The sequence below is a fragment of the Carcharhinus amblyrhynchos genome, chromosome 28 (genome assembly GCF_965287045.1).
Source record: "Carcharhinus amblyrhynchos chromosome 28, sCarAmb.v2.hapA, whole genome shotgun sequence".
NCBI classification, from domain to species: domain Eukaryota; kingdom Metazoa; phylum Chordata; class Chondrichthyes; order Carcharhiniformes; family Carcharhinidae; genus Carcharhinus; species Carcharhinus amblyrhynchos.
In genome coordinates, this window is record NC_137351.1 from 33471709 (window position 1) to 33490835 (window position 19127).

Genomic DNA, 19127 nt, shown 5'->3' on the forward strand with positions numbered 1-19127 from the left:
TGAAGCAGCTGATGATGGTTGGGCCCAGGACCCTACCATAAAGGACTCAAACAGTGATGTCCTGGAATTGACTACTGCCCAATGGCTCTGACATCCATTATTATGAAGTGCTTTGAAAGGTTAGTCGTGGCACATCAACTCCACTCTTCCAGATTAACTGGATCCACTACAGTAGCTGCAAGAGGTCCACAGCAGATGCCATCTCCCTGCCCTTTACTTAACCTTGGAATATCTGGATATCAAATTCCTATTTAATGACTACAGCTCAGCTCCCAACACCATTATTCCTACGAAACTCACCTCCAAACTCTATGGCCTAGGGCTCTACCCCTTTCTTTGTGAACGGATCCTCAACTTCCTAATCCATAGACTACAATCAGTAAGGATAGGATGGGTAAGGACGCCTCCTCCACAATTATCCTCAACACCAGTACTCCATAAAGTGTCCTCAGCCCTTTGCTGTACTCTTTATGCACTTACAACTGTGTGGCCAAATTCCCCTCCAACTCATAGAAATCATAGAAACCCTACAGTACAGAAAGAGGCCATTCAGCCCATTGAGTCTGCACCGACCGCAATCTCACTCAGGCCCTACCCCCATATCCCTACATATTTTACCCAGTAATCCCTCTAACCTATGCATCTTGGGTCACTAAGGGCAATTTTTAGCATAGCCAGTCAACCTAACCCGCACATCTTTGGACTGTGGGAGGAAACTGGAGCACCCGGAGGAAACCCACACAGACACGAGGAGAACGTGCAGACTCCACACAGACACTGACCCAAGCCAGGAATCAAACCCAGGTCCATGGAGCTGTGAAGCAGCAGTGCTAACCACTGTGCTACCGTGCCGCCCATTTTTCAAGTTTGTCGATGACACCAGCATGATGGGCCGGATCTCAAACAATGACAAGATGGACTCAGGAAAGCATTAGGGAATCTGGTGAAATGGTGTGATGATAGTGATCCTTCCCTCAATGCCAGTAAAACGAAGGGGAAAGTCATCGACTTCAGGAAGAGTAGTGGAGGATGTGCCCCTATCTACATCAACAGTGATGAAGAGAAGGTGGTTGAAAGCTTCAAGTTTCTATTTGTTCAAATCACCAACAACCTGTCCTGGTCTCCCCATGCCAACACTATTATTAAGAAAGCCCCAGCAATGCTTCTACTTTCTCAGAAGGCTGAGGAAATTTGACATGTCTGCTACAACTCTCACCAATTTTTGCAGATGCACCATAGCAAGCATGCCACAGATTCACTACCGCCTGAGGGAAGAAATTTCTCCTCATCTCTGTCTTAAATGGGTGATCCCTTACTTTGAGATTGTGGTAAGAAGTCTCACAACACCAGGTTAAAGTCCAACAGGTTTATTTGGAATTACGAGCTTTTGAAGCACTGCTCCTTCATCAGGTGAGGAAGGAACAGTGCTCTGAATTCCAAATAAACATCTTGGAATTTAACCTGGTGTTGTGAGACTTCTTACTGTGCCCACCCCAGTCCAATATTGGCATCTCCACATCAGTCCTCTCGTCCTAAACTCACCCACAAGGGGTAACAACCTCTCAACATCATATATTCCTCAATGAGATCACCACTCATTCTTCTGAATTCTAATGAGTACAGGTTCAACCTCTCCTAATAAAACAATCTTTCCATATTCGGGATCAACCTAGTGAACCTTCTCTGGACTGCCTTCACTGCCATGGAGTTTTTCCCCCCAATTCCCATTGATCCAAATTTTGCTTGTGCTTTTTGATGCCACCCACCAGCCTTGAAGTCAAGGGCTGTTGCTGTCATCTCAACTCAAATGGCAATTGATATTACATCAATTTATAACTGAGAATGATAGATCTTTGTTAACTCAGGTATTTAAGGATATCAGAGAAGTGCAGATGTAAGGAATTAGGTTGCAGATCAGCCTTGATCTCATTCAATGGCAGAACAGGCTTGAGGGGGCTAAATGCTTACTCTTGTTTCTGTGTTCCTTCCTTCTTTGCACCCTTTCAAAACTCAAATTTTGTGATTCTGTACCTTGTACTTCCCGATTTGCCTTCTCTCTTGATTTTTTTTTTGTTTTTATTCCAATTCAATCAAATCAAATCCAATTCAGAGTCTCAACAAGTTGGGACATTCCCGATCCAAGCTGACAAGACAGGCCTCTCAGCTCCCTGTCTTGGGCTTGACCTACATGATCCAAGCTGATTGGTGTAGGAATAGCTCCTCCTCCAAGGCTTGATCTCATTTGCATCTTAGCCAAAAGGTCGAGATGCCGCTTTTAAAAAATTGCTTCAAGTGAAGCTAAAATGCAACCTAATGACTTCAACCGAGCACAGCATGTCGATTGTACACTTGATCTTAGCCAAAAGGCTGAAAGTTTTCAGAATTCCTTGTGTGTGATTTTTAAAATGTTTTGACTGGCCCATTCATCTCTGAAATTTTCTGTGCTTTGTTTCAGTCTTGAGTATATATGGGAGTTTTGTTATGAATGCCTTAACATGTGCAGGATAGCATGTTGGAGTCTGCATGTCTGCCCCATGCTCCCTAGAACCAATAATATCACTTCTGAATTATTTCTGTTAGAAAGGCCTTGTCTTGATCAAGTGGCATTGGGCTGAGCATCTGGGAGTGTTTGCCACTTTCACAGTGTGATTTGGGTGTGGTGACATCAGCCATTATTTACGAAAACATCACTTCAGTTTGCAATACAATGGTATGCAGGCAGGTCAAAAAGTCAGAAACCCGTCCATGCTATTTAAATTGCAATTGAGAAGACAATTAAGGTCATATGTTCTGAAGGCAATAAAATGCTTTCAAGGTGGCAATAAGGACAGGTGGAGAATCCATTTTGGGTGGGTTTTAAAACTGCAGCTGAGTCTCAGCTTTGCCATGAAGAAAAATCCTTTGTGGAGAAAAACTGCAGCAGGCGATGGTGCAGAGGGACCTCGGGGTCCTTGTGCATGAGTCGCAAAAACCCAGCTTGCAGGTGCAGCAGGTGGTCAGGAAGGCAAATGGGATGCTGGCCTTCATAGCGAGGGGGATTGAATATAAAAGTAGGGAGGTCTTGCTGTGGCTGTATAGGGCACTGGTGAGGTCGCAGCTGGAGTACTGTGTGCAGTTTTGGGCGCCGTACTTACACAAGGATATTTTGGCCTTGGAGTGAGTGCAGAGGAGGTTTACTAGGCTGATGCCGGAGTTGAGGGGGTTGAGCTATGAGGAGAGGCTGAATAAACTAGGCTTGTACTCGTTAGAGTTTAGAAGAATGAGGGGAGATCTCATTGAGACGTATAAGATGATGAATGGGATGGATAGGATAGAGGTGGAGAGACTCTTCCCGCTCAGAAAGGACAGTAGGACTAGGGGGCACAGCCTCAAGATAAAGCCTTCTTCACTCAAAGGGTGGTGAATCTTTGGAATTCTCTGCCCGTTGAAGTGGTGGAGGCTGCCTCGCTAAATATTTTTAAGATGCGGGTTGATGGGTTTTTGATAAGAGAGGGGATTAAGGGTTATGGGGAGAGGGCGGGAATGTGGAACGGAGCCACGACAGATCAGCCATGATCTTACTGAATGGCGGGGCAGGCTCGAAGGGCCAGATGGCCTACTCCTGCTCCTATTTCTTATGTTCTCATGAACACTTAATTTATTGTTGGGATTGCTCATGTGAATGAGGAGAGGAACCTTACATACTGCGGATGCTGCAACCTGAAACAAAAACAGAAAATGCTGGAAAATCTCAGCAGGTCTGACAGCGTCTGACAGAGAGAATAGAGCCAATGTTTCGAGTCTGGATGACCCTTTGTCAGAGCTAAGGGCAAAGAAAATGTATTACTTTGTGGAGTTAATAGACCTTTTGTTAGTTCTCCTGGGATTTTAAATTAGGTGTGCAGAGTTACGTGGTTAATGGGATGAGCTAAGTTTGCAGAAAAAGAACTGTTTTCATTTTTTAAAACCAAGAGCAGTTGTTATCTGAGCTGGTAGAAGAAAGAAGTGTGTCTCCCTTTCCAGCAGCTTTCTGAAAGCTCCATGACTGGTAACCTAAGTCACAATGAGAAGTCTCACAACACCAGGGTCAAGTCCAACAAGTTTATTTGGAATCACAAGCTTTTGGAGCACTGCTCATTCATCAGGTGAGCGTCTGTGGTGGATGTGGCTCCCTTACAGAGTGCCAAGATCTATCGCAGAGGGGAGGTACAATGGTAGCCACACCAGCACCAAGACCATGATGGAGTAGGCCACTTGGGCTCCTAAAGATGTGATTCTGATGCCTGGAAAGATCTGGATTTGCATTACAGTACTCCAATTCAAGTGTGTTCCTGATGGTTGTGGTTTGCTGTGCACTCTATTACATTGCCATCCGTAGAGGAGATTGGCTTCCATCTGGTGTGTCGGAATCCTATCATCTGATAAAGAAGGTGATGATGAGTTGACAGACCTCGGGCAATGATTTGATTTGATTTATTATTGTCACATGTATTAACATACAGTGAAAAGTATTGTGTCTTGTGCACTACAAGACAGAACATACTGTTCATAGAGAAGGAAAGAAGAGAGTGCAGAGTGTAGTGTTACAGTCGTAGCTAGGGTGTAGAGAAAGATTAACATGGTGAAAGGAGGTCCATCCAAAAGTCTGATGACAGCAGGGAAGTAGCTGTTCTTGAGTCGGTTGGTACGTGACCTCAGACTTTTGCATCTTGGAAGAAGGTGGAAGAGAGACTGTCCAAGGTGCGTGGAGTCCGTAATCATGCTGGCTGCTTTTCGGGGGCAGTGGCAAGTGTGGACAGAGTCAGCTACATTCACGACCTTTGTAGTTTCTTGCTGTCTTGGACAGAGCAGGAGCCATACCAAGCTGCGATATAACCAGAAAGAATGCTTTCTATGGTGCATCTGTAAAAGTTGTGAGAGTCGTAGCTGACATGCCAAATTTCCTTAGTCTTCTGAGAAAGTAGAGGCGTTGGTGGGCTTTCTTAATTATTGCATCAGTATGGGGGAACCAGGATAGGTTCTGCTGATGGCCCTGGTCCATGATCGAGTGGATGGTTGTGACACTAGTTATAAGTTCATAAAATATAGGAATTAGGCCATTTGGTCTATCGAACATAGTCAACTATAAGTAAATTTGCTGATGACACCAAGATTGATGGAGTAGTGGATGAGGTGGAGGGCTCTTGTAGGCTGCAAAGAGACATTGATAGGATGCAGAGCTGGGCCGAAAAGTGGCAGATGAAGTTTAACCCTGTTAAGTGTGAGATGATTTATTTTGGCAGGACAAACTTGAATGCGGATTACAGGGTCAACGGCAGGCTTGTGAAGAATGTGGAGGAACAGAGAGATCTTGGGATTCATATCCACAGATCTCTGAAGGTTGCCATTCAAGTGGATAGAGCTGTGAAGAAAGCTTATAGTGTTTATTTGAGTTTGAGTCATGGGGTTATGCTGCTACTATACCGGACCTTGGTGAGACCACATTTGGAATATTGTGTGCAGTTCTGGTCACCTCACTATAAGAAGGATGTGGAAGCATTGGAGAGAGTGCGGAGGAGATTTACTAGGATGCTGCCTGATTTGGAGGGTAGGTCTTATGAGGAAAGGTTGAAGGAGCTGGGGATTTTCTCTTTAGGCCGGAGAAGAATGAGGGGCGGCTTAATAGAGGTTTATAAGATGACAAGGGGGATAGATGGAGTGGACATTCAGAGACTATTTCCTCAGATGGATGTAGCTGTTACTAGGGGGCATAACTATAAGGTTCACGATGGGAGATATAGGAGGGATGTCTGAAGTAGATTCTTTACTCAGAGAGTGGTTGGGGTGTGGAATGCACTGCCTGCTGTGATAGTGGAGTCGGACACTTCAGGAACTTTCAAGCGGTTGTTTGATAAGCACATGGAGCACTCCAGAATGATAGGGAGTGGGATAGCTTGATCTTGGGTTCGGACATAGCTCGACACAACATCGAGGGCCGAAGGGCCTGTACTGTGCTGTACTGTTCGATGTCCATGAATCTGCTCCACCATTCGGTCATGGCTGATATTCTCCACATCGCCATTTTCCTGCCTTCTCTCCATTAATAATTAAAAACCTGTCTAACTCCTCAAATTTACTCACTGTCCCAGCATCTACTGCAGTTTGTGGTAGTGAATTCCACAGATTCATAATACTTTGGGAGAAGTAGTTTCTCAACTCTGTTTGCTACCCCTTTTCCTAAGACTATGACTTCTCATCCCAGAATGCCCCACAAGAGGAAGCATCTGCCCCCATACCTTTTATAATCTTGTATACTTCAATTTGATCTCCCCACATTCTTCTAATTTCCAGAGACTATAGGCCTAAACTGTTCAATCTCTCTTCATACAACAAACCCCTCATCTCTGGAATCAATCTAATGAATCTCCTCTGAACTGCCTCCAATGCTACTCCATCTTTCCTCAAATAAGGGGCCAAAACTTTGCACAATACTCTAGGTGTGACCTCACCAATGCCTTGTATAGTTGCAACAATACTTCCTTACCTTTATATACTATTCCTTGAGCTATAAATGCCAATATTCCATTTGCTTTCTCTGTTATATGCTGTACCTGCATGCTATTTTCTGTGACTCATAAACAAGGACACCCAGACCCCTCTGCACCTGAGCAGCCCGAAGTCTACCCCCATTTAGACAATAAATCGCCTTCTAATTTTTTCGACCAAACTGCATGACCTCACACTCATCCATGTTAAACTCCATCTGCCACACTTTGGTCCACTCTCCCAACCTATCAATATCCATTTGTACGGTTCTTATTTCCCCATTGCAACTTACTGTCCTGCAGATTTGGCTATGGAGCCTTCTATCCCAGTATCCAAGTCATTAATATAGATTGTAAATAGCTGGGACCTGTCCATCAGCCAGTTACCTATCCAAGATAATAAATTACCCGTAATTCCATGTGATCTAACCTTGTGAATTAACCTTTTGTGTGGCACCTTATGAAATGCCTTCCAGAAGTCTAGATATACTACATCTACAGGAACCCCATTATCCAATATGCTTGTTACATCTTCGAAAAGTTCTGGCAAATTAGTAAACATAATTTGTCCTCCATAAAACCATGATGACTCTGAAGGATACTGTTTTGACTTTCCAAATGTCCTGATATTGCTTTCTTGATAACTGATTCTAACACTTTGCCTACAGATATTAAACAAATTGGTCTGTAATTTTGCTTCTCTCTCCTTTTGAATAATATTAGCATTTTTCCAATCCACTGGAGGATTTTCCGATGTCCAGGGAATTTTGGATTATTGTAACCAATGGATCCATTATTTCCGCTGCCACTTCCTTTAATACCTAGGATGTGGGCCATCAGGCCTGGGGGACTTGTCTGCCCTCAATCCCAATTGTTTGCTGAGTACCCTTTCCCTATTGATATTGATTATTCTAAGTTCTACCCTTTCTATTGCCTCTGACTTGCCCGTTCCTTTAGGAATGGTACTAATGTCCTCCACCATGAAAACTGAGGCAAAGTATTGATTTAACATCCCTGCCATTTCAGTGTTCCCCACTATTAACTCTCCAGTTTCATCTTCCAAGGACCAACATTTGCCCTAGCAACTCTATTCCCTTTTATATACCTATGGAAACTCTTGCTATCCTTCTTGATATTTTGTGCTAGTTTTCTTTCATAGAACATAGAACATAGAGAACATAGAACACTACAGCACAAACAGGCCCTTCGGCCCACGAGTTGCGCCGATCACATCAACACCTACCAACCTACAGACCTATCTATAACCCTCAATCTCATTAAACCCCATATACTCATCCAGAAGTCTTTTAAAAGACCCCAGCGAGTTCGCCTCCACCACCACTGACGGCAGCCGATTCCATTCACTCACCACCCTCTGAGTGAAAAACTTACCCCTAACATCACTTCTGAACTTCCCTCCTTGCACCTTAAATCTGTGTCCTCTCGTAGCAACCATTTCAACCCGGGGAAATAGCCTCTGAGAGTCCACCCTATCTATTCCTCTCAACATTTTGTAAACTTCTATCAGGTCGCCTCTCAACCTTCGTCTCTCCAGGGAAAAGAGTCCCAGCTCCCTCAACCTAACTTCATAAGGCATGCCTCCCAGTCCAGGCAACATCCTTGTAAATCTCCTCTGTACCCTCTCAATAGCTTCTACATCTTTCCTATAGTGAGGCGACCAGAACTGCGCACAATACTCTAAATGAGGCCTGACAAGGGTCTTATAAAGTTGCAGCATTACCTCCCGACTCCTAAACTCAATCCCTCGATTAATGAAGGCCAGTACACCATACGCCTTCTTGACCACCTCCTCCACCTGCGAGGCCGATTTAAGAGTCCTGTGGACCCGGACCCCAAGATCCTTCTGCTCTTCAACACTACTCAGACTTCTGCCCTAATTTTCATAATTTACCTTAACTCTTTGTATTACATTTTTAGTATCCCTTTGTTTATGTTTGAAAGTTTCTTAGTCTTTCAACCTGCCACTGGCCTTTGCAATATAGTACACCTTAGTTTTTGTCTTTATTTTGTCCTTGGCCTCCTTGTTTAGCCATGGATGTTTTTTACCCTCCTTACCATCTTTCTTCCTCACTGGCATATACTTCAGTTGTGAGGAATTGAGTATCTCCTTAAACGACTGTCACTGTTCATCATCCATCCTATCTTTTAGTCTTCCTGCCCATTCTACTCAGGCCAAATCTGTCCTTGTGGTGATGTCATTTCCTTTGTTTAATTCCAGAACACTAGTTTGGGGCTCCACATTCTCACCCCCAGACTGAATTTTGAATTTGATCATATTATGATCACTACTCTCTAGAGGATCCTTAACTATGAGGTCATCAGTTAGACTGTCCTCATTGCATAATACCAACTCCAGACTAGCCTGCTCCCTGATTGGCTCCACAACATACTGTTCCAAGAACCAATCTCTGATACATTCAATGAACTCTGCCTCTAGGCTACTCTTCTCAATTTGACTCTTCTAATCTGTGTGCAGATTAAAATCACCCATGATTATTGCTGTTCCTTTCTTGCAAGTCCCAGTATTTCTTGGTTTATATTGTGCCCCACTGCAGAACTACTGCTTGGGACCTATAGATTACTCTGAGGGATAGAACACTACAGCACAAACAGGCCCTTCAGCCCACAAGTTGCGCCAATCATATCCCTACCTACCAGGCCTACCTATAACCTATTAAATCCGGTGTACTCATCCAGAAGTCTCTTAAAAGACCCCAGTGAGTTTGCCTCCACCACCACCGACGGCAGCCGATTCCACTCACTCACCACCCTCTGAGTGAAAAACTTACCCCGACATCTCCACTGTACTTGCTTCCCAGGACCTTTAAACCTGTGTCCTCTCGTGGCGACCATTTCAGCCCTGGGAAATAGCCTCTGAGAATCCACCCTATCTATACCTCTCAACATCTTATAAACCTCTATCAGGTGACCCCTCATCCTTCGTCTCTCCAGGGAGAAAAGACCGAGCTCCCTCAACCTATCCTTATAAGGCATGCCACTCAATCCAGGCAACATCCTTGTAAATCTCCTCTGCACCCTTTCAATAGCTTCCACACCCTTCTTGTAGTGAGGCGACCAGAACTGCGTACAGTATACTCCAAGTGGGATCTGACAAGGGTCTTATAACGTTGCAGCATTACCTCCCGACTCCTAAACACAATCCCTCGATTAATGAAGGCATTACACCATACACCTTCTTGACCACATCCTCCACCTGCAAGGCTGATTTAAGGGTCCTATGAACCCACCCCAAGGACCTTCTGATCCTCAACACTGCTAAGAGTCCTATCCTTGATATTATACTCCTTCATCCCATTGGTCCTGCCAAAATGGACCACTACACATTTATCCGGGTTGAAGTCCATCTGCCACTTCTCTGTCCAGTCTTGCATCCTATCTATGTCTCACTGCAACTTCTGACGTCCCTCCAGACTATCCACAACACCACCAACCTTTGTGTCGTCAGCAAACTTACTAACCCAACCCTCCACTTCCTCATCCAGGTCATTTATGAAAATGACAAACAGCAAGGGTTCCAGAACAGATCCCTGGGGTTCTCCACTGGTGAGCGACCTCCATGCAGAAAAAGACCCATCCACAACCACTCTCTGCCTTCTGCAGGCAAGCCAGTTCTGGATCCACAAGGCAACAGCCCCTTGGGTCCCATGCACTCCCACTTTCTCAAGAAGTCTTGCATGGGGGATCTTATCAAACACCTTGCTGAAGTCCATATAAACCACATCCACCACTCTTCCTTCATCAATGTGTTTAGTCACATTTTCAAAGAACTCAACTAGGCTCGTAAGGCATGACCTGCCCTTGACAAAGCCATGCTGACTACTTTTGATCATACTAAACTTCTCTAAATGTTCATAAATCCTGTCCCTCAGGATCCTCTCCATCAACTTATCAACCACTGAGGTCAGACTCACCGGTCGGTAATTTCCCGGGCTATCCCTGTTCCCTTTCTTGAAAATAGGAACCACATCCGCAATCCTCCGGAACCTCTCCCGTCTTCATTGACGAAGCAAAGATCATCGCCAGAGGCTCTGCAATCATTTCCCTCACCTCCCACAGTAACCTGGGGCACATCCCATCTGGTCCCGGTGACTTATCTGTCTTGATAGAATTTAAGAGTACCAACACATCCTCTTTCTTGGCATCCACATACTCAATCTTGATGCCTTAATATAGTAAAGATCTCTATAGTGCATCTCCCCACTGTCATAGAAAGAGTCTGGTGAAATCTTGGTCTTCCTTTAGCTATGTTGCTCTGAGAGAGTCCTGTAGCCCTTGCATCCAAGCATTCATTGTACTCGGTTTGCCCCTCCAGATCAGTGGCCAGGCTTTCTATATGGAATCTGGGTATTCCCAAGAGTGAGTGATTGCAGTACTCATTGCCTGGATGGATATCTCCACAGTCCAGGCTAAAACATACAATCCCTCTGGTATACCTGCAAATCTTCACAGACCCTGCACTGAAAACTTAGCTTCTGCCGTCCTATCGATGAATCTCGCGGCTCATCATGCAACTTAGGATCAGTCTGTGGAACAACCCGCACACTCCTCCGATTGCCCAAGGCCTGCTCCACCACAACTCTTCAGCAGAGGCATGTGTAAATGTGAAGTGCCCGCACCAGTGTGTGCATGAACCCTACCAAAGTACCAGTGTCTGTGATGGCGTTGGATGCAGAGAGAGAATGTGATGCCACCCCTCGAGGATGATTCCTTGTAGGAGAGAAGTTGCTGCATGGTTTCTGTGCAGCTTGCTCTGGTCATCCAGATTTGAAATGTTGGCTCTATTCTCTTTCCACAGACGCTGAGATTTTTCAGCATTTTCTGCTTCTCTTTTCAATTTCCAGCATCTCCAGCAATTTGCTTTTATCATTTACATTGTGTAATTGTTGGTATGTAAACAAATATACCAGACATTTTGTACACAGCATAAACCTCACAAATATCAAATGTGATGAATAACCAATCAACAAAAGTGTCTATAGTTCAGCAAAACTGTGACTATAAAGGGCTGTGGGGTATCTTGATTTATAAATGCAAACTTTTAATTTCCTCTGGCATTTGTTCTCCATATAGACCAGGATGGCAACTTGGGAATGTGCTCTGCATGTCTCAATGCTGCATTTGGGGAGGCTTAATTCTAAACTGAATATATTGATATCTAGTCCAAGCCTGAGCGAGTGCGTCTTTGACCTTCACTTTCAGCAGTTGACCTCACCATTCTGGTTTTCACACCAAGAGTATGCTTACGGATTGTGTGAACCTGCACCCTAGCCAGCCTGGGCTGTGGGTGGCAGATTTCATTTCGCCTCCTCACAGTTAATAGCAGCAGCAAACCACAAGTTCTGCATCACTAATTCGAAGCGGGTTTTTAAGTCACACCCCAGACTCAGTGTTGTAAACATCTATCAAATGCCAATAAATGATCAAAAATAGATAAACTTACTAACTTTTGGGTATTTCTGACTAACTATTTCAGCATTGCGATGGAATTTATCATCATTTTGTGCCCAAGGTGCGGGATAATAGAATCCCTACAGCGCAAAAGGAGGCCGTTCAGCCCATTGAGTCTGCACTGACAACAATCCCACCCAGGCCCTATCCACATAACCCCTTGACACTAAGGAACAATTTAGCATGGCCAATCAACCTAACCCGTACATGTTTGGAATGATAGAATAGGGGATTCAGCTGCCCAAGTCAGTATCATACGCTACTGGATTAGGGGAAGTACAGAGTAAAGCTGTCTGTCAAAACCCCTGGTCAGATATAACATGGCGAGATACAGCTCCTATTAGACTGTCCCATCAAACATTCTTAGGTGAGGAGCAGATGTAGAGTGTAACTGTTTCTAAGGCAGGTGGGTTAGATATGTTGTCACCTGTGTTCTGCACAAGAACAACTTGAGAGAGACATACGGAAGTCTTTGTAAGCAAACAAGCACGCAGGTGATGGGTAAAGAGGACTTGATGCGTATTAGGATATAGGCACAGAGTTTGACATAAGCTTAGATTTACACAGCTTGCAAGATGGAGGCCAGCTATGAAACCATTGGAATAATCAAGTCTACAGTAGCAAAAGTATGAAGGAGGGTTTCGGCAGTAGATGAGTAGAGACAGGGATAGAGATGGATAAAGTTACTGATGTGTTAACAGGAGAAATATTTCTTCATATCAAACTGCCCTGTTGAACATGCACAGATCTAAAGATTATTTTCCCTGTTTGTGCCATAAACACAGGAGCTGAGTCTGATTGCAGGTAAGCTGTACGTTAAAGGAAAATCATTACATTTTACTTTGAATATACATCGTGTACTGGGACGGCTGGAGGTAGAAAGCAAAACTCTCGTACCACTGTAAATCTAAAAATCTTTTGTATACACACGGTTTCTCTCTCTACAGAATATTACCTGTGTTAAGTTTTGCTCACATTTTCTTGTGATTTTTTTCATTATAGATTCTTATGTTCACTTGTGTAATGAAAACTGCCCAGGCAAACTTGCTCTATTACACTGTCCAACCAAGCAGGATGCTATAACACTTCAGTTTTGCAGCTTCTAGCTCCCCAGTCTGGATGCAGAGAATCTATCTGCTCCAATCAATTTAATTTCTCTGCATCCCAAATCACTCAAAGTAATACAAGTAATGATACAACATGTGAATGTTGTACAACATGTTCAACATGATACAACATGTTCACCACATGTGAATAAACTCAGAATGCACAACTTTGAGAACTGAAATTCATCTCCCTGCCGTAACCCTTTAATCGAGTTTACCTGAAGATTAATCTTGGTCTCAGTTGAAGATCTAGGAATGTATTATTAAAAATCCTCTCATTGTATGTTTTTATGTTGATATCTAACTTGCTTTCAGAATGAGAATCATAAAGCAGTACAGTTCGCGCAAAAGGTTAATCAATCCTTAGATCACAACAGTGACCAAATGAAAAGTACTGCATTGACTGTAAATTTCTTTGGAACGCTCTGACGCTCTGAAAGATGCTAAACGGGAACTTCTGGCCACGTTTGCCCCAGAACTGGAAAATCCCGCCCGAAGTCAACAGATATTTGCATGATCTGACCAACCCTCCCCCCAAAAAAACTATGATTCTCATAGCGGGTGGGCGGGCAGGACAGGAAAACTCCCCCCGCTATGTCGGTTGTACAAATTTCAGATGTCACATTTCAAACCTCCTAGGTAAATGAAAGAAAAACTTGGGAGTATAACTTGACTGTAGGTAATGATGATGTGGAGACGCTGGCGTTGGACTGGGGTAAAACACAAAGAAATCCCACAACACCAGTTTAAAGTCCAAACAGGTTTATTTGTAGCAAAAGCCTCAAGCTTTTGGGACAGCCTGTCCCTTTGTCAGGTGGCTGGGAGTCCTCAGAACCTGTTTGGACTTTAAACTGGTGTTGTGGGATTTCTTTATGGGTAATGACACAGGTCCAATAGATGTAGACAAAAGTCATAGGTAGAAGAGGGCACTCACAATGTTAAAATGGTGGTGGGGGCTTGTTGGGCTGAAGGGCCTGTTTCCTGTGCTGTGTAGTTCTTTGTTCTTTGTAATGTTTTAATGTTAGTTATTTCAGCAGGCCTGTAACTACAGCAGATCGCCTGCTTCCATTGTTGTTGACAAAACTTTATAAACAACAATTTCCATTAAAAATACTGATAAAGGGTTACTTAAATCACCTCTGGGGAGGTGGTAGAATAGTGATATTATCCTGTTCCCATCTGCAGGATAGACCCAGCAGTGGTGGCAACAAAGTGGTATGTCATTGGGAAGTAGTTGCTCTGGGACTCCTTGACATGACCCCCATCTCATGGTATTTGGGCAAAGAGTCCGCCTGCTGATTACAATGAACTATGCTTCCACACCCAACTCGCTGATGAATCAATACTTCCACTTGTGAACACCACTTTAAGGAAACAGTGAGGACGGCAGGTGGGAACTTCAACATCCATCACCAGGAGTGGCTTGGTAGCATCTCAGAACAAGTTGGTCATTTACAGCTGCTAAACTGGGACTGCAGTACGTGGTGAGGGAGCCAACAAGAGGGAAAAACACACGTGACCTCATGCTCACCAACTTGTCTCCACAAATTCATCTATCTGTGACAGTATCAGTAGGAGTGATCACTACTCAGTCCTTGTGTAAATCAAATGCTGCTTTCACATTGAAGCTACTCTCCGTTGTGTTGTATGGCAGTATTACCGTGCTAAGTAGGATACATTTCAAACAGATTTTCAAACTGGGCGTTGATGAGACGCTGTGGACCATCAGCAGTAGAATTGTACACAACCCCATTTGTAACCTCATGGCCCAGCATATCCCCCACTTCGGAATCAATGGGTGCTATTCTGGTTCGCAGTTGGTGACTAGTGGAGTGCCGCAGGGATCGGTGCTGGGGCCTCAACTGTTTACCATTTACACAGATGATCTGGAGGAGGGGGCTAAGTGTAGGGTGACAAAATTTGCTGATGACACGAAGATGAATGGAAAAGCAAATTGCGTGGAGGGTATGGAAAGTCTGCAGAGAGATCTGGATAGGCTGAGCGAGTGGGCGAGGACCTGGCAGATGGAGTATAATGTTAGCAAGTGTGAGATTATCCACTTTGGTAGAAATAATAGTAGGAGGGGTTATTATTTAAAAGGCGAAAAGCTGCAGCATGCTGGGGGTCCTTGTGCACGAATCACAAAAACCCAGTCTGCAGGTGCAGCAGGTGGTCAAGAAGGCGAATGGAATGTTGGCCTTTATGGCGAGGGGGATAGAATATAAAAGTAGGGAGGTCTTGCTGCAACTGTACAGGGTACTGGTGAGGCCGCAGTTGGAGTAATGTTTGCAGTTTTGGTCGCTGCATTTGTGGAAGGATATTTTGGCCTTGGAGGGAGTACAGAGAAGATTCACTAGGCTGATACTGGAGATGAGGGGGTTAGCCAATGAAGAGAGATTGAATAGACTGGGTCTGTACTTGTTAGAGCTTAGAAGGCTGAGGGGGGATCTTATAGAGACATATAAAATAATGAAGGGGATGGATAGGGTAGAGGTAGAGAGATTCTTCCCGCTTAGAAAGGACAGCAGGACTAGAGAGCACAGCCTCAGGATAAGCGGGGGGGGACAGTTTAGATCAGAGTTGAGGAGGAACTTCTTCACTCAAAGGGTGGTGAATCTCTGGAATTCTCTGCCAGTTGAAGTGGTGGAGGCTACCTTGCAGAATATATTTAAGTCACGGGTAGGTAGGTTTCTGATAGGGGAATTAAGGGTTATGGGGAGAAAGCGGGAAAATGGAACTGATCCACTTCAGATCAGCCATGATCTTATTGAATGGCGGGGCAGGCTCGAAGGGCTAGATGGCCTACTCCTGCTCCTATTTCTTGTGTTCTTACCATTGTCACCAACCCTGGGGATCAGCCCTCAATGGAGAGTGCAAGAGGGCATGCCGGGGCCATACCAGACATATCTAAACATGAGGAGTCAACCTGATGAAGCTACAGCACTGGATGTATGTACTTGCATGCCAAACATTAGAAGTGGCAAGTGATAAAGCTAAGCAATCCTACAACCAATGGATCAGTCCCGCCACAACCAGTTGTGAATGGTGGTGGACAATTAAACAGCTAATTGGAGGATGAGGATCCACAAATATCCCCATCCTGACTGATAGGGGAGCCCAACATATCAGTGCAAATGATAAGGCAATCTTTGCAGCAATCTTTGGCCAGAAGTGCTGAGTGGATGACCCATCTTGGCCTCGTCCCGTGATCTCCAACATCAGAGATGCTAGCCTTCAGCTAATTTGATTGACCCTGGCCTTAAGAAATTGCAGAAGGGACACTCAACTACTGACCTTGTTTCAAACATGGACACCAGAGATTAGGTAAGAGTGACTGCCCTTGACAGCAAGGCAGTATTTGATGACCAACATTGACAAGATATCAGGAGTGTAATGGAATACTTTTCCCTTGCCTGGATGAAAGCAACTCCAACAACATTCAAGAAGTTTGACACTGTCTAGTACAAAGCAGCCGTTGGCATTCCATCTACAAACATTCAATCTCTCTATCACTGTACAATAGTAGCAATGTGTGCCATCTACAAGACGTACTGTAGGAATTCAGCAAAATCCCTTAGATAGCACCTTCCAAACCCACAACCAGTGTTAGCACCTAGAAGGACAAGGATAGCAGACACATGGGAACACCACCCTCCAAATCACTCACCGTCCTTTCTTGGAAATGTATTGCCGTTCCTTCACTGTCTCATGGTCAAGCTCCTGGGACTCCCTGCCTAACAGCATTGTGGGTGTACCTATATCATATGGACTGCAGCGGTTCAAGAGGGGCAGCTCACCATCACTTTCTCGAGGGCAGTTAGGAATGGGCAATAAATCCTGGATTAACCAGTGAAGTCCTCACCCTGTAATTTAATAAAAAATCATGTTGAGAGGAAATACTGCTTGTAGCCCTTGACCACCAGATTTAAATCTTCATAATTGAAGAGTGGGAGAACAAAATTATTTCATAAAAATTCTGAAAGCTGCTTTCTCGCTGTCTGGCTGTGTGAAGCTGCAGAGTAATTTCACCCCCTTTGCAGGCAATGGAAAAGAGATTTGGCATTGTAAGGCATTCAGTGAAAGAGACTGGAGGCTCTGGAGAAAGAGGAATGTGCTTCAATCAGAAGTGTCTGCAATTCATAACTGGCAGTTGTTAGCGTTAAGCCTTTGAAAGAGCGATGAATGAAAGCTCCTCTTTATGGCTCAGTAAAAAGTACAAGCATATTTTCAAGTGCATGTGTTGAAATAATTCTAAAGGAATAATTCTTCAATAAAGCACACTCAAGACAGAATCATTGTGAGGAGACATAGTGACCTATTAGTCTGGCCACCGCACAATAAGAAGGATGTGGAAGCATTGGAGAGAGTGCAGAGGAGATTTACCAGGATGCTGCTGGTTTGGAGGATCGGTCTTATGAGGGAAGGTTGAGGGAGCTGGGTCTTTTCACTTTAGAATGGAGGAGGATGAGAGGTGACTTAATGGAGGTTTATAAGATGATGAGGGGGACAGATAGAGTGGACGTTCAGAGACTATTTCCTCGGGTGGATGTAGTTGTTACTAGGGGGCATAACTATAAGGCTCATGGTGGAAGTTATAGGAGGATGTCTGAGGTAGGTTCTTCACTCTGAGAGTGGTTGGGATGTGGAATGGACTGCCTGCTGTGATAGTGGAGTCGAACACTTTAGGAACTTTCAAGCGGTTGTTGGATAGGCACATGGAGCACTCCAGAGTGACAGAGAGTGGGACAGCTTGATCTTGGTTTCAGTCAAAGTTCGGCACGACATCGAGTACCAAAGGGCCTGTACTGTGCTGAACTGTTCTATGTTCTATCCACACCAGCAAATCAACACCACAAATATCTAACACAACTATGTAGCCCCAGTTGTAATGTAGGGAACGTACTGGCCAGTTTGCAGTCAGCAATGTAATAGTGCCACATAGGGTGGGATTCTCTGGCCATTCACACCGATGGGATTATCTGGTCCAGCTGCAGTGAATGGAGATTTACCTGAGCACCAAACTCTCTATCAAAGAACAAGGAACAACACAGCACGGGAAACAGGCCCTTCAGCCCAATGAGCCCACGCTGCCATTTTAACATTGAGTCCCCTCTCCACCCATGACACTTGTCTATGCTTATGGCATTCCACATTGAGGGAGGACTTAGTTTAGGGACAATTTGTTACACCAGTCAGCCTAAGAGGATATCTTTGGGGTGTGGGAGGAAACCGGAGCACCCGGAAAAAACCCACGCCAGCACGGGGAGAATGCGCAAACTCCCACAGACACTGGCCCAAATCCATGTACCTGCACAGCAAACAGTGATAGTCACTGAGCTGTCGTGTTTCCAGCATCTGGTCCAGTTTAAGAGTACACTAACAACGTGAAGTACTAGGCAACTCTCGAAGCAACATCCAAGAGCAGCCCTCGTACGACCCACCGCGTGTATGCCCCTTGTTGGACAACAAGGCGGACTGAATCACCTGTGGATTAAAAGAGAAAAACATCAATAACCTGCACATCCTTATACAAACATTCAAGGGAGTTCCCAGAAGCTCAAAAGTAAAACAAGTGAGCCATAAAATTTGTTGGAAGGTCCATAGGAATCAGTTGATTCCCAGGGACGTCCCAAGGCTCCTGAACTTTATTTAAAACAGTCTCCTATATCCCTCCATTTCCTTCCCGCTCATGTGCCTGTCTAAGTTACTCTTAAACAACTCCGTGCCTGCCTCCAGCACCTTGCTTGACAAGAGCATTCCATAACCCCAGTACCCTTTGTGTGAAAAACCTCCCTCTAATATCCGAATAATGCCTCACCCCCCTCACCCTAAGCCCGTGGCCCCTCGTAATGTGTGTTTCCAATCTAGGAAAAAGCTTACCACTGTTTACTCTATCTATACCCTTCATAATCTTATATACCTCTATTAGATCTCCCCTCAGTCTCCGTCTTTCTAGGGAAAACAGCCCCAATTTGCCCAATCTTTCCTCATAACCCAGTCCTTCCATACCAGGCAGCATCCTGGTAAA

At 44.6% G+C, this 19127-nt stretch overlaps 1 protein-coding gene across 2 annotated transcripts in view; it reads left to right on the top strand.

Moving 5' to 3' along the window:
- The window catches only part of mthfs (5,10-methenyltetrahydrofolate synthetase (5-formyltetrahydrofolate cyclo-ligase)), an 83190-nt gene that overhangs the window by 46419 nt on the left and 17644 nt on the right, over positions 1 to 19127 (top strand). The gene's annotated exons all lie outside the window — the stretch shown is intronic.